General features: G+C 43.5%; 1 protein-coding gene across 1 annotated transcript in view; it reads left to right on the top strand.

Moving 5' to 3' along the window:
* Positions 1–13,090, top strand: part of LOC137424777 (uncharacterized) — a 675,237-nt gene that overhangs the window by 509,250 nt on the left and 152,897 nt on the right. The gene's annotated exons all lie outside the window — the stretch shown is intronic.

Here is a 13,090-nt window from a genome sequence, read left to right as displayed (position 1 = left end):
GAGATTCATTCACTCTATGTGAATCGTCTTCAGGACATGGGTATCCACAAAGAAGTCAACAAGACTAGGCTGAAGCATCAACTGCTGGAACACTTCCCAGAGGCACAGGAACAGAACGATGGTAGAAACACGGTTATTGTTTTCAAAGAAGGAAACCGAAATATGTTGAAGGAAGCTTTGAAAAAACGGGATTTCTCAGAAGACGCTGAGATTCTAGCAAAAGCTGCAACGATAATCCGCAAAGACATTTTCAACCATCAATGCTTCAAATTCACTGGCTGTTTCCCAACACAATGTCAAGAAAATTCAATGCCCCCAAGCCTCAAATCACTTGTCTCCTTTATACTTAATGGCCTTAACTTGAAAGATCAAGACAGATGTGAATCACAGGCTTGCCTCACTATAGGACAGACCATTCTCTACAACACAAAGAAGAAAACTCCATCTGAATCAGCTGTTGAAACAAGACATACTCTGGAGCGTGAGCCACCTCTCCCCATTTACATTGGTCTCAATATTCATGGACTGACAAGAAGCAAGAAACTCATCCAGCAATTGTATCAGATGGGTATCAGCATTTCATATGACAGGGTTATGGACCTTGAGGACTGTATTGCCACATCTGTATGTGAGCGATTTGAAGAAGACGGCGTTGTATGCCCTGCTTTTCTCCGGAAAGGGTTGTTTACTGTTGGTGCCCTAGACAACCTAGACCATAACCCTAGCTCAACCACTTCACATGACTCCTTTCATGGGACTGGAATTAGTCTCTTTCAGTTTCCAACACAAACTGATCCTGGTGAGAGCAGACCACCTACTATGATACCCCCTTCTGGTGCAACACAGCAGTCTCTCCCGGTCAGTTATGCTTTTGTCCCTGCTGTAGCTTTAACAACCGCTGCAATTGAAGTACCTGAGAGTAACACAGAGCCAACCAAGACCTGCTTAAATGAGGCACTTATCCAGGAAAATAGTTGGGTCGAACATGCACTAGCACTGTTAGAGGAGGATGTCAATGTTGTATTTCCAGGGTACAATGTTTACAGCTTATCATTCGCAATAATTGATGACCTGGAGTTATAAGCAATGTATTCAAGCCAAAAGCTTCCCCCCCCCCCCCCCTAACATTGAGGGCGCCCTTCACATGAAATCACTGAATGTCCCTTTAAATTTACTGGTGATATTGTAATATCAAAATACACATTCAGTGTCCTAAAAATTTATATTTTGATACCACTTTTTGCTATCCATGACTTATATAACCCGGGAAATGTGTTTTTAATTACTGGATGGTGGCCATTTTGGATTTTTTGGTTTTACACGAATACGCGTAAAAATTCGCGAGGGCTCCTCGGCTAATATTGATTAATAGGTCATTAGGAGTGTTCATGCCAAATTTGGTGATTTTGTCCACCGTGTAACGGTAATTTTGCTAAGCCACCCTACTATGGTGAAGCCACACAAATGCAATTGTAGAACAAAACAAGTAATTGTATTAAGAACTCTCACATACTCAATAATAACACTATGAAAGAAAGTACAATCAAAATATCACTTGCATCAAATAAACAATACATATGATGGTACCATCATTCCCCCAATGCTCTCAAAGCAATAAACTCACGACACGCCAAGTGTGAGTGGAATGTAACCTTCCCCAAATTCCATGCAGGGATCCCCACGCTGGGTGAAGCCATGCAGAGAACAGGCAGGTATCGGCACGACAGAGGACGAGGAGTTACTAGGTGAGAGGTCGATATGGGAACCAACGGCAATCAACACTATGAGGTCGACATGGAAATCCCAACGACAAAACAAGATGCACCAAGTAGACAGTCTCTTCGAGGACAAAATGGCGTATCAGCCTGTATTGGAGGCACTTGATTTTTCTCCAACAATAACTCACGCATGCTAATAAAACCTGAGACGCAGGTTTAATTGCAATCACAATATAGGACGATGTCGCGGGCAATCCCTTTCACGGGAAGCCTCAACTCATTCGCGACCACTATCAAAAAAGTCCGCTCGCAGCCTTAATGCGATTCACGGCTGTATCTCTCTCATGGCCGTCTCCTCCTCTGCCAAGCTCCTCCTCTCTTCTCTTCCGGCCTCTTTGCCACGTCTTCCTTTCTCCTTCACAAACATTTATTTTTACCTTTTACTAAAGTCATCTCCATGTCACACACAAATCTTAATAATATTACCTGAAACTAAAAATCCTACAAGTATATAATAACAACAATGGTGGCAGTGACGGATCCGTAACAACGACAAGTATCATAGAAGTCTTTGGGTTGGGTACGTATCCACTTTAGGACATTGGCCTTCATTTTCTTATCACTACCAAACTTGATGCCATCAAAGTGTTTCCATAGTGTCCCAAAGAGGTGAAGGTCTTATGTTGACAGATCTGGGCTGCATAAGGTGAATGGTTTAGAACCTCTCACCTCATCTGCACTGGTTACATTTGTCATACTAGGGCATGCCCGTACTATATATATGCCCGTACTATATATATATCTAAAATTATATCCCCCCCCCCTCTATTTACATGAAATGGTTTGGTTCATTCGCAAACGCCAAAGCGAACGGCGAACGGCTTGCGAGTACGGTGACAATCCCCCCCCCTCTATTTACATGAAATGGTTTGGTCCATTCGCAACGACCACAGAACCCCCCCCTCTATTTACATGAAATGGTTTGGTCCATTCGCAACGCCAAAGCGAACGGTGAACGGCTAAATCGCCATAGCTCGGTAACTACTTCTCCGATTAATATGAAACCTTGAAAAGGCACATCCTCGGGTCCCCAGCAATATACCTGGCAAGTTTAAAGTATATCGGACCGGTAGTTGTCGAGAAACAGCGGTCACAGACAAACATACATACATACATACATACAAACATACAAACATACAAACATACACACAGAGATTACTGGAATTATAGATAGACGAGGACGTGCCCGTACGTGGCGTACCCGTAACCGTACCGTACCCGGAACCGTACCCGTACCGTACCCGTACCGTACCGTACCCGTACCCGTGACGTGCCCGTAATGAATATGTACAAAATATAAATATGTATGTACTACAATCGATCGTACCTTACAACAATCAACACAGATTGCAACGTCAAATAAATGAATACGCTCTCAAATGTGCCGTCCGAGGCAGCGTCTGCTCGCCACGTTCAGCGTCACTATGACTATCCGTAAGTCCGGAAGTGACGTCCTCATTTGACTGTCCGGAAGGTCGCAAATCGCAGTTACGATGAATCGCAAATTAGTTTTAATTAGTTTTAAAACATAGTTTAACGGCAACATAGTTTTCCAACGTGAAATAAATGAATACGCTCTCAAATGTGCCGTCCGAGGCAGAGTCTGTTCGCCACGTTCGGCACACGTGATAGCTCGCTGCTCTCTGATTGGTTGAATCGTTTTTTGGACATAGCTCGGTAACTACTTCTCTGATTAATATGAAACCTTGAAAAGGCACATCCTCGGGTCCCCAGCAATATACCTGGCAAGTTTCAAGTATATCGGACCGGTAGTTGTCGAGAAACAGCGGTCACAGACAAACATACATACATACATACATACATACATACAAACATACAAACATACAAACATACAAACATACACACAGAGATTACTGGAATTATAGATAGATGAGGTCCTGTATTGTTATGTAACAGATGCAACACCACTGGGGAGCATTCATGGACACCACCTGTGAATTGCATTGTGAATGTCGTTATGTAGGAGGTCCCTGTGTAATACAAGACATTTATTGTTCTTCCTCTGCCAAGAAAGAATCAGTCCTTGGCAATCCCAAACCATTGTAGCCAACACTTTCCTGACAGATGTCGTACACTTTAAATTTGTGGGTCATGGGAGCCACTGTATTAGCTCTACTCCAAACTTGAACACTCACTTTCCACTCCTGATACGGATTCCAACTTCTTCTGCAACATCATGACAAGTTGTTCAATTGCTCAAGATAAGTTGATCGATTCTCTGGATATTAGCAGGAGTTATAGCCGTCACCAGAACATGTTAAAAGTGGAAGATCATCGACTAAGTCTCTGCCATCTTTGTACTTTCTAGCCCATGTAAACACACTTCTTCTTGAGAGATTATCATCCAAAAACTGTCTCGTAAGTATTCTGTGAATTTCAGCCAGCTTCGCACTTTCCTTCACGAAAAACGCATTCGCACCGCTCATCCACAGAGCACGATACACCGCTTGCCACCTCCAATATGGCCACCCGCAATGCATCAGATGGCAGCTTCCTACACACATGCTGATAGAGTTCCCACTACTAGGGAAAAACAATTCAGTTATTTCCTCGAACGAAAAGTCATTATATAATTGGAAGTGCAGGAAGAACTTGAACCACCTTCTTATATTGAACAAACAGTATTGACCAATTTGAGATGCACCAAGTTGTGGAACACTTGAAGAACCTTTTACTCATTGATTTTTGAATGAATTGACTCGTCGAAAAAGTATTTTTTCATCTGAATATCCAAGAATTTAACCAACTGATTATGTCCTGTATTTGATGATTTGCTTACTTACCAGATAAACAAGTGAATTGACATTTTAATCAAAACATAATGCAATATTTACCTCTTTCTCAGTTTTGCCAAATGAGTACCATGTTTTTTTTTTTTTGGTTGTGCTAAGATATTAAACTTTTCACTTCTTGTTTGATATGCCAAATCGATTTCAGCATCTTTACTACCTATTTATCAAACCGATGCTGGTGGGCAGGTACTGCGGCAGAGAAGGATGGTGTGCCAGTCTTCAAACTAGCACGCTGGCGTGTCAAGGGCCAAGTAATCCCTGAAGTCTTGGAAACCTATAAAGCCTTGGGGGCAGAGCTCAATGTACTTCCCTACTGCTCCCAGTTTATACCAATGCAGGTGATAGACTATCCCTGCCATGGCTCCATCATCTACCACCCATCACTACTTCCTCGTCATCGTGGAGCCTCCGCTATCAATTGGTAGAGCAGCTTACGATTTGGATATTTTATTTAATTGAAGCAACAATGATGTTGGAATGGAGTAGAGAATAATTATGAGAGAAGATTAAGATTGGATTATTCATTGTAAGGCACAATGTGGGCAGAGGGAAACAAAAGGGATATATACAGAAATATACACTATAGCTTTGATATCAGAAAAGAAAATTCTAGCAACAAAAATGATTAAGGTATAATCTGACATATAATCCTTGGGTTGATTATGTTCATAGAGATAGGATATCTCGATGGACAGCATCTCAAATAACCTCACCTAGCCAAACTCCTACCACCTAGCATCCCACACTGACCATATTTAAACAAACAAAAATAAAAAGACAAAACATTTCAGAGCCCCTCGTGGTCTTAGCAATTTTGCTGTATGGAGTGAAAGGCCACCAATCAGCCAACTTTGGTCAGATTGCAAAACAAAATCTTCTTTATATGTTACTCTCATGTCAATTGTCTTTGTGCCAAGTTTGAACAAAATCGATCCATGCATGGCCAATAAATGGTCATGGACACGTTTAACTAATGAAATGGCCGCCAATCGGCCATCTTGGATCTGATCTCGAAAAACAATGACATGCATATGTAAGCCATCATTCATTATATGTATGGCACGTTTTAACGAGATCGGTAAATGCATGTCCGAGAAATAGTTGAGGACATGTTCAACATCGGGGTTTTTACAACTAAAATGGCCGCCAGTCAGCCATCTTTGATCTCATCACGAAACAAAATGATGTGCTTATGTATGCCATCATGTATTGTCTTTATGCCAAGTATGAACAAAATCGGTCCATACATGGCTGATATATCGTTGCGGACGCATGCACGCACACACGGAATGAAGAACAGACAGACAGACAGACGGACAGATGGACAAGATCCAATCCAGAAGCCCTCGTTTTGGACCAAGTCCAATAGGGGATAATAATAGAGGTGCGAAAGCAGAACCTCTGACACTTTAAAACCACACTGCTCTGGGAAGGAGGGCTTATCCATGGTGAAGGCAACTACCTCGGAGAAAGAAACACTCGAGTATAAACCATGAGAAGGGCAACAGGCAGCCATCCACCTTTGCTATTTCACCTAGTTTTATGACTCAAATATCAAATGGTTCAGGACGAGAAACCTGAGAACATCACAAAATAAATGCAGAAGGGAAGTTTAATATTTTGAGACTTTGTAATGTGAGATGGAGAGATGTTGGTGATTTCATGAGTGATGATGTGAGGGTAATCTGCTTGTGAAGGGAACTGAGAGGCACTGCAATGATGTTTGACAAAAATGTTGAAAAGTGTGCCTCCAGAATTATCTGCAACTCTGAGATAATTAATGTTCCTGGTGAAGCCTACAGCTGACCCCATAGACAAATTAATTTATCATCAAAGTTTAAATGTTCACAGTGATCAGCTTGAGGAAGAAGAGGATGTAATTACCTATGCCACGGAAGGTCGATGTGCTTTCACCTCTGTCTGTCTGTTTTTTTTTTTTTTTTGTTTTTTTTGTATACTGAATCGAGGCTCGTGAAAGAGCTAACATTTACTTCACAAACAAATCAACCAGACAAACAAAATACCCAAAAAGAGGGAGCGGAAGACAAGATGGGGAGAGAAGGGGAGGCACACAAACACAACATCCGAGAGCAGGGAGATGTGTGGAAGGGAGAGGGCCCGTGGGGAGGAGGCATGGGAAGGGGGGCGGGGGGGGGGAGGGAGAAGTGTAAAACACAAGGACACCAAGGACTTCCTGGACAGAAGTTGGTATTTCAAAAAAGTGGAATTGGGGTGAAATTAGCGGGGGTAGAAAAGATCAAGGTTTTGGATGGGGGAAGATAAGAGATGGTGGTGAACAGCTGTTTTAAAGACTTGGAGGGTGGAGTGGGATTGAAGAGAGTGAGGGAGTTTGTTCCAGAGGTGGGAGAAAAGAGGAATGAAGGAGTGAAGGTGAGCAGAGAGTCTTGATTTTGGCAGTTTAACCATAAGAGGGTTGCAGGCAGATCTTGTGCGACCTGTAGGAATATTTGCGGGACAGAGCCCAGAGAGAGCTGTGAGGGCAAGGCCAGAGAGGAGTCGGTAGAAGACCGAAAGACCACCAACCTGCCTGCGGTGAGTGAGTGAGAGGCCCTTGGAGTTAGCTTCATCGCGGGAGATTCCAATGATTCTGAATGCTTTGGTTTCAACAGCGTGAAGGCGAGCTAGGTGTGAGGCAGGAGCACCAGCCCAGAGGGGAGAGCAGTACTCCATTGAGCTGCGGATGAAAGCCTTGTATGTGGTGAGGAGCTCAGGTGTGCCAAGGAAGGACTTCGCACGACGGAGGATGCCCAGTCGGCGACTGGCTTTGGAGGCCAGATTTGAAATGTGGTTTTCCCAGGAAAGATCATGGGAGATAGTGAGACCCAAAAGCTTGAGTGACAGAACTTATTGGAGAGGATTATTCAGAAAGTGGATGGGAGGGTTGTCCAGTCGGTCTTTTCGGAGAGACATCGTAAGAGTGTGAGATTTGTCAGGATTGAAAGACATGTTCCACTTGTTTGCCCAGTCTGTGGTTTTGTCAAGGTCTGCAGAGAGTGAGGAGGCTGCAGCCTGCCGATCTGAGGGATGAGGGATGAAGAATGGAGCGACAGAGAGTAGAGTCGTCAGCAAAGAGATAGAGAGGATTTTCAAGAGAGTCAGAGAGATCATTGATGAAGACCAGAAAAAGCACAGGGCCCAGAACACTGCCTTGGGGAACTCCAGCCTGAACAGGAAGAGGAGATGAGGGAAACCCATTCAGGGCCACACGTTGACTACGACTAGAGAGGAAGTCCGCCAGCCATGCGTGGAGATTTCCATGGATACCAAAAGAGGAGAGTTTGGTGAGCAGAGCGGGGTGCCAGACCGTATCGAAGGCACGTGATATGTCAAGGGAGACTGCTCTAATTTCCTGTTTGGCATTGAGGACCTCCATCCATTGTTGAGAAAGCAGAAGCAGCATGTCCAGAGTGGAGTGTCCAGGTCTGAAACCAAATTGATGATCAGAGATCAAGCCATTGGAGAAGAGGAAAGATTTCATATCTGAAGCAATGATGGATTCCATGACTTTGCTGATAATTGGGAGAAGGCTGATTGGTCTGTAGTTGCTGGGATCTGTTTTTGCACCTTTTTTGTGCAAAGCGGTGATGTTGGCAGATTTCCAAGCAGATGGAAGATGACCTTGAGCAAAAGAGAGGGTGAAGAGAACAGAGAGAGGGAGTGAAAGAGCGGAAGAACATGATTTTAGGACCCGTGGGCTGATGCCGTCAGGTCCAGTTGCAGAATCAGAGTCGAGGGTTGACAGAAACTTTTCCACCTTGTCAGGAGGAAAGGACACAGAGTCCAGGAGCAGCTGGGTACGACTGGGTACGGTGGGTACAGAGAGGGATGGGGTTGGGACACAAGATTTCGAGGCAAACACAGAGTTGAGGCATTCAGCTTTTTCATGTGCGGAGTCAACTGTGCAGCCATTTGAGGTGAGGGAGGGGATGGAGGGGGAACAAACACCACCAGGATTTGGAGGAAGGAGGCAGGTTTGACAGTTCAATCTTGAGTGTGGAGACATAGTGCTTCCTGGCACTCCTGAGGGTAGACACATACTTGTTCCGAGCTTGGTGGAAGGAACTGAGATTGCCTTCAGTTGGATTTGCCTTCCAAGAGGTAAAGGCAAGTTGTTTCAGGGCGACTGCTTCACCACAAGATTCAGTGTACCATGGACGTGAGGAAGGTTAAGACAACTGAAGACGAGATGGGATAAATCTGTGCATGAGAGAGAGCAGTTTGCTTTGGAAGAATTCCCAGGAAGAATTGATGTCAGAGACAGTCGAGATGGGAGACCAGTCCAGATGATTGATGGCTGCTTGCAGCCCGTGCCCGTCGGCCTGAGTGAAATGCCAGACTCGTCGACGCTGAGGAAGCTCTCTGAGAATGGCCAGAGAGATGTCCACTTTAACAAGCACATGATCACAAGAACCGATTGGAACAGAAAAAGAGCAGCAGACATTTGCATGGAAGTTTGTCATAACCAAGTCTAGAAGAGAAGATACTCCATTGACTGAGATCTGGGTCGGGAATTTGACAGATTGTGTCAGTCCCAATGAGTCGCAGAATTCCTTTGCTGAGGTGCCATGGCTGGTGAGAGAGGAACCCATACCCAGCCAGCTGGCATGATGACAGTTGAAGTCGCCACATATGACGAAGAGAGAGTTTGGATGAGTTGATAGAAGTTGGTCCATGTTGTCCGACAGCAAAATGTAAATAAAGTCATCACTGTTTAGAGAACGGTACAGAACACATATGAACAAAAGGTGGGAGCGGAGAGGAAGCCATAGCCAGATGTACTCCTGAGGGTGAGGTGGAGAGAGGGCAGTGCAAGGAGAGTGAGGAAGAGAGATTTTGATAAAGATAGCCACCCCACTACCAGGACGAGGCTCAGGTCTATCATACCGGAGGAGGAAGGAGGAAGTAACCAGGAAGAGATATTAAGGAATCAGAGACATCTTGAAGGAGGAAAGTTTCTGTTAAGCAGATCAAGTCTGGATTGTCAGAAGCAACCTGAATGGAGAGATCAATCAGGTTTGAGCGAAGGCCCCGGATGTTTGAGGTCCATACCGTTAATGAGGAGAGAGGGGGAGCATCGGGTGCAGGACAGGGGAGGGGTAAGGTCAGATGAAGGATGAGAGGGGAGGTAGGGAGAGCAGTTGATAGTGTGTCAGAGATTATAGAAGAGTTACAAGAAAGGGAAGGATGAGGAGGACAAATGGTTTGATGGTGATGGGATGAGGCACAGTGTGGGGTTGTTTGAGGGGGGGGGGGGGGGCAGAGGAAAGTAGAAGGTTGGGGGAGGTGGAGGTATGAGATAGAAGGGAGAGGAAGTGGGGAGGAAGCAGCTTTGAGGAGGAGGGGGGAGGAGGCAGCTTTGAGGAGGAGGGGGAGGGGGAGAATTGGAGAGGGGTGGTAAGGGGGAGATTTGAAGGGGAGGGGTTGGGAGGGAGTTTTGAATGGGAGGGACGAGGAGGGAGTTTAGGAGGGGAGGGGCAAGGGGGGAGTTTAGGAGGGGAGGGGCAAGGGGGGAGATTTGGAGGGGAGGGGAGGGGCAAGGGGGGAGTTTATAAAGTGGATGATTAATGAAAGACGAACATTTATAACAAATTGTGATTTTCAAGTTAGCAATCCGTTTAAGAACGATGGAGGAGGGGTGGAATGAATGTAAATTTAGAGCATGGAGTGAGATTGAATTGTAAGAGATTGAATATTTTTTTGAAGTGGAATGAGTTGAAGAGGGAATTGAAAAAAGCCTTTTAAATAGGAAGAAAAACAGCATGTTGTAATATACCACTGAATAAAACACTGCAGGGGAAAGTTTAAACATATTTAACCAGAACCGTGAAGAACAATCTTATATTCACAAACATACCAATGGGGAGAGGGCTTCGAGGGACAACCACGAGTCACATGAACAGGGCAAAAGGTGGAAGGCAAGGAGATAATGGGGGCGGGGTGAGACTGCACGTGGACAGAAGCACACGATGGGACAACAGCACACGTGGAGAAAGGGAAATAATTATTTTTTTAACTCTGCCTCAAATAATTAACTCTCTGCCTCATTTCTTGATTAAGTCTCAATAAGTTTATTTATTGTCACAAAAAATAATATGAACGTAAGGTTTTTATTTACATCACATTAAAAGTGCTTCTGAACTTTACTTTTGCGTTTGTCGGAGCAATCACTTTCACGCTGTAAAGTCCAACAGTAGTCGCCCATCATGTTTGGATTGAATCGGCCTTGATATCGAGTCTCCATGATGGCAATTTCCTGGTGAAACCTTTCTCCATGTTCATCACTGACATCGCCAAGATTTTGTGGAAAGAAGTCCAGATGAGAATGGAAGAAATGTATCTTGAGTGACATTCGAGCACCGAGCGCCTGGTAACTCTTCAACATCTTGTCCACAAGCTTTTCATAATTTGGTGCTCGAAAATTTCCAAGGTAATTGTTGGCAAGGGCCACAAAGCTATCCCAAGCAACGCTTTCCAGCTCAGATAGTCTCGTTACAAAGTCATGATTAGTGAGTGCAAGACGAATTTGAGGACCATTGAAAACACCCGCCTTTACTTTGGCCTCAGATACAATGCCTTGGAATTTCATTAGCAAGTGGTGGAAGCCAGCACCATCTTGATCAATGGCCTTCACAAAGTTTTTCATCAAACCAAGTTTCAAATGAAGTGGTGGTAAGAATACCTTCTCAGGGTCAACAGGAGGTTTGTGAATTTCAAATGAAGTGGTATTCCTATGGTATACTGGTTCTCAAAAACTGGATGTGCTCGTGAAAATTGGATATCATAATCGAACTCCACAGGTTAATTTTGGTGAGAATCACCTCAAAATATACTAGAACCATAAAACATTTAAAATTTTGTTGACCAGTGTACTCAAAGATTGATTATTTAAAATTTTGATTTTGTATATCTAAAACTTCTTGCTCAAACCAAAAACTGTTTTGTTTATCTGTAATTTCCATTCACACACTCAGAAAAGGACCACTTTCTTTATTTTGCATTGCAAACCACATGGAGTGCCATATTTTTTTTAAGTGAAAAGCCATTTGCCCCAAAGCGTGGGGTAACAGGGCCACTGTCATATTATTGGAAATTGCGCCTTTAATATTGGTGCTGTTGGCATCTTACGGTACTTATTCTTGCAATTTAAAATAAATTTAGCAGTTTCAAGTTTTCTGCCTTTTATTTTTTTCTACAAAACATCTGTTTTTAATAATCGAAGTTGCCAATTTTTTTGGGGGGTGGGAGGGTTGCAATTAGCTGGCCTTGCCTAGGACGCAAAATAGTCTGGCGCCGGCCCTGCTTGGGCTCTGAAATTGGCAGAGGAAGGAGGTAATTATTTTTTCGAGTCACTCGGCCTGTCTGACAGTCAAAGAAAACTAAAAATTATTTGAAACAGGAAATCACTTTTTTCTCCCTCAGCACAAACCCAATCTGTCCACTTTCAAATCAAATAACAGAAAACAGGTGAAGAATCACTGAAATTATTGCACCATCTGGATCTTCATCAAAATCTAATGAACTCCTCCTTGTCACCCACCCAAACAATCCACCAAATTTCGTCCAAATCCATCTATAACTTTTGAGGTATATCCTGCTCACAGACATACAGACAGACAGGGGTGAAAACATAACCTCTGTGCACCTTCGATGGCAGAGGTAATAAACGTCAAAATACATTTCCGACAAATAATTTGAATGCTTACCCTACCGACTTACCCTGCGTGCAAAGCACAAAGTGGGTTTAAGCAATTGGTCCACTCTGTTTGCAGATGTCAGTCTATGATTAGAATACTTAGATGAAGGACACAACTACAGTACAGACCTTTACGTGTTGTTTAACCCTCCGGGGATCTTTGCCTGGTCGAGGGTTAAATGACCATGACCATCACCGCCGCGCCTCAGCACAATGCGCCATTTCCTGTGTGTTTTATATTTTACGGCGATGGCCCCGCTTCACACAGGAGCGACAAAGGCTTCATTGGCCTAACCTACATTGGGGTATTTTGTGTCTTTGGGGTCTTTTACGGTCTTCAGGGCCTCTTGGGTCTTCAGGGCCTTTTGTGTGTTCTGGGTCCCTTGGCTCTTATTTTTTTTGTATTTTTGTTTCTTTTTTTTTTTGTATTTTATTATCACTATTCATATTACAATTATTATAATTATGTATCTTTTTTGTATTTAATTCTTTTTTTTGTTTTGGAGTTTATGTTCTTTTTTGGTATTTTATTATTATTATTATTATTATTATTAAGTATACATATGTTAAGTATTTAATTATTGTTATGAATTTTGGGGTGGCGTGATATATAGATCAGGTAGATCTGTGTAGGTATGATGCTCCAACTGTCGTGAAGAAGAAGAACCATTTTGATGTACATAAGTAGAGGACCTGTATAGCCCGGATGTCGGATTAAGCTCGTATATTTGCGGTCATACAAGGATGGCCTTGTGTTAACTAGAGTAGGGATTATGTTAATTCCC

Source organism: Myxine glutinosa, chromosome 4 (genome assembly GCF_964187855.1).
Source record: "Myxine glutinosa chromosome 4, kmMyxGlut1.1, whole genome shotgun sequence".
NCBI classification, from domain to species: Eukaryota; Metazoa; Chordata; class Myxini; order Myxiniformes; family Myxinidae; genus Myxine; species Myxine glutinosa.
Note: the sequence above shows the minus strand (reverse complement) of the source record. Positions and strands in the feature narration are given on the sequence as shown.